Source organism: Ambystoma mexicanum, chromosome 1p, assembly GCF_040938575.1.
Source record: "Ambystoma mexicanum isolate Mex_15411 chromosome 1p, UKY_AmexF1_1, whole genome shotgun sequence".
Classification (NCBI taxonomy): domain Eukaryota; kingdom Metazoa; phylum Chordata; class Amphibia; order Caudata; family Ambystomatidae; genus Ambystoma; species Ambystoma mexicanum.
This window is the reverse complement of record NC_090921.1, coordinates 113,893,758-113,897,539: the sequence shown is the minus strand read 5'-3', so window position 1 is coordinate 113,897,539 and position 3,782 is coordinate 113,893,758.

The following is a 3,782-nucleotide window of genomic DNA, read 5'->3' as shown; positions in this document are numbered from 1 at the left end:
AATCTAAGATGGGAGCAAGCTTCGACCAACAAACAACTATAAGGCAGTCCTAGTGGTGTCGCTGTCAAATAAAAGGGCCTATACCTAAAAACCCATTGCCAATCCTTATGCTAAATACAGAAAGAAGTGTGGGATAATGTTCATAAGAAAGAAGGAAGTGTTCATAAATAATAAGTCAGGATGCGGTAGGTGGAGTTTCCCTTCCCCACGTTTTCAACACAAGATCAGGTAGGATTTTGGAGCATAGTACAAGCTCAAGCTTTCCCAGCACGAGCTAACAGTTCCATTCTCAGCAATCAAGGCCTTCAGTGGTTAAGTCTCTTTTCTACAAACAGTCTCTTGTCCCCTGGGGCCTGGTGTATTCAAACAATAAACAAAAGTTTCCTTCCACTTGCATGCTGGGTGATGCCTTTCACCCTTGGATCCCCCTCTTCCCGGCGCAGATCCCTTCTCAATGTTAACTTCTGTCAGCCGGGCTTACTACGGTTTTCTCAAAACAATCTCTTCTGTGATATTCACAAATCTCAATGTCTTTTTGTACAGTTCACTGTGGACATCCCTCGGTCGGGTTCACTCTCGTCAACACAATGTATTTCGGGACTGTAGACTTCGCCCCCTCTGTAAAGGCATCCTTCTTTCGGGTTCACTCTTGCCAATCTTGTCAATCGTATCTTTGTCATTCAATTCTTAAGATGCAGGATTCCTTTCCCTTAGCTTTACAATCTTCTGTCGGTGAAAGTCTTTCGACTGTACAGAGGATTTTACAAGACCCGCATATGACCACTTTGACCCCCTTCTTGCCTTTCCCAAGGCCTTCTCGTTATGGTAGTTTCAACAATCGGGTAATCGCCCAGAGTTTCCTGAGTGAGCACCCACGTGGTGCCGGACTCCTCTGTTGCTGGTTTCCCCCCTCTTAGAAATAATAGTTCTTTTAACTTTTCACAGTTCAATTAGCCATTTTCTACTTTTCGTTCAACACAGTTCGGTTTCTTATCGACTCTCCCCTTGACTCACTGGCTGTGATCAACCGCTTGGCTTTCTTTCTCTTTGGAGTCAAGGTTGGTACCACCGAGACAAGCGTCTTTCCCTGGCTTGGTTATCAGCAGAGGAGGGTCTTGTGCACCGTTGACATCTGCTGCAACACACGCTGGCTATTGTTCGCGGTCTCACGCTTCTTTCTGTGGAAGCTTCACAGGTCTTGGTCGGAAAGGGCAAAGTCGCTTCTCTCCTTGTCACCCTCTTGGTATGTGTTATCTTTCTCCTCCTCTTGAACTGCTGTGCTGATTTAGCTCTCTCGACGAGCTGTCTGCCTTGCTCGTATTGTCCTCTCAAGCTCCACCTTTTTTCCCAGTAGGGAAGGGAAAGGTCTGTCAGGTGGGTATGGTTCTGGTCAAATGCCTGACTCCTACCTGACCCTGGTGTTGAGAAATTGTAAGGTAAATAGCTCGAGTGTTAGTCCATCGTCCTTGGTGGTATGCGAATGTGTTTGCGTAGGAAAAGGGGGGTTTAAAGTGTTTGTGTATCTTACGTGGAAGGTTGGGAAAAAGTTGTCATAAGAAGGAAGATACCACATCTCACCCGTCGGTGTCCCACTTCCACTCCCTGAAGACCTCCCATCTAGGTGATCCTCCCTCACTGGTCCACCCCCAGGAACTGGATCCAATAGCGATGGCTGTGTCCTGTCCACCTGGATGACCCCTAGGCACTACAGTGGGCGGTACCTTCAGGTTTCTCACACTGGGCAGTGGAGTACTTTAGGACATATTACAGGAAAGATTGGGGCTTTTTAGAACCGACTTGTATGTCCATGCGCTAAGGTGTTTATTGGAATCCAAATGCGTAACAGTTGAGTGTGGTGCAAAGAAGGGGACTCACAGCCCGACCCCTTGAGTGAAGCAGTAAAAGAAAAATGCTCCACACTTCAAAAAACTGCGCCACAAATAATATCAAGGCGAAAGAAAGTATAAGAATTCAGGATTTGTGCATGAAAGAAATCCGAGGCGGACGGCAGGATATTTGACAACTTAACGAAGGGGGATTTAACCTGTGATTTCTTTCATGCACCAATCCTGAAGTGAATGAACTTTGTTATGGAGGATAGTCAATACTAGCCCTGATTTGAGAAAGACACTTGTGTGTCAAAACACGTGTTATCACAGAGGGCAACGCAATAAATATTCTTATACTTTCTTTCGCCTTGAGATTATTTGTGGCGCAGTTTTTTGAAGTGTGGAGCATTTTTCTTTTACTACTTTAGGACATACATGTGAGGCACGAAATTTCAATTGTTGACTGACCACAAACCATTGATCCACATGCTTAGTCTAGGAGGGACAACAATGTCCACACCTCACCGGGCCCGATCGCCATCAAGCTGCAAGAGTACACATACGAGATTGTGCACATTACGGAGTGGAAGAATGCCCAAGCAGACTGTATGTCCAGATTGCCCGAAACAAGAGATTCAGCGACCAACTTCCCCAAGGAAGAGTGTCTAGAGGCATCCTTGTGGGACCTCAGAAGCAAGGAGTTCCTGGAAAGGAGTGAGGGGCACTGGAATGAAGAAACGGCAAATGATGCAGTGATGGCAAAACTCACCAAATGAGTCAGGAAAGAGTGGCACGATGAGAGAGAGATTACTGAAGGCCTATGGCCGTATTGGAGCGTGGCCAAGGACATTTTTGAGAGAAAGGGGCTGTTAATGAGGGGTGATCAAGTTATTCCACCAGTTGGTATGAGGAGGATCATCATGTGCAGGGCCCATGCGGGGCATTTGGGAAGCAATATGACGCGACGAGTGAGAGAGTCCTACTGGTGGCCAGGCATGGACCAGGACATCAGGATCATGGCGGAAAGGTGCCATAAGTGCTTAAACAGTGACAAGAGTCTGAAGGTTAGGAAAGCTCTGTTGCATCCAACAGATACTGGCCTGCATTTCGCATAAGCTAGGTCTGGACTTCATCGGTACCCTGGAGGTGATGCCACTGGAGCACAGGTATGGGATAGTTGTGGTCGCTTACCTATCGAAGTGTGTGGAGGCGGAGTTCATACCCGACATCACGATGGCCACGGTCGTGCGGGACCTCAAGGATATGTTTCACAGGGAGGGCCTGCCCAAAGAAATCGTCACAGACAATGGGGCCCAACTCATCTCCAGAGAGATGGAAAAGTTCTTGCAGGACATACATTTCGGGAAGGAGAAACCTGCACTATAGCATCCCCAGGCCAACGGGCTTGTGGAGCGGACCTATAGGTTAATTAAAGGTGCACTGTAACTGGCCACGGCGGCTGGCATGGACCTTCACAGGACAGTCAAGAAGGCTGTAGCCGCCCACAACATGACCCCCAATGGGACTACAAATGTTTACCCATTTTGCCTGTGGAGGGGGCAAAGAGCAGACTCCACACTTGTTCCGCCCTGGCTGTCAAGAGTAAGGGAGGATGACACCATAAATATGGAGGAGTTAGTGTGGAGGATGAGGAAAAGCAAGACGCAGATGAAGGACTGGAATGACAGAAGAGCTATCCAAAAGAATGATGTCCAGGATGGGGACTTGGTCAAAATAAAGTTGCCACACAAGGATCCCGTGACAGTCCAGGTACAGCAGACCCCACAGGGTTTTGCAAAGAGGGTCTAACCATGTGTGCAACCAAGATGTGAGAAGATTGAACTTGGAGCGACTGGCGCTGTTTGAGAGGAAAGGTAAGGAGTCCAATGAACAAGAAGGTCAAGAACGGGTGCACAAGGAGAGAGAGACACCGGTCAATAAATCATACATTGA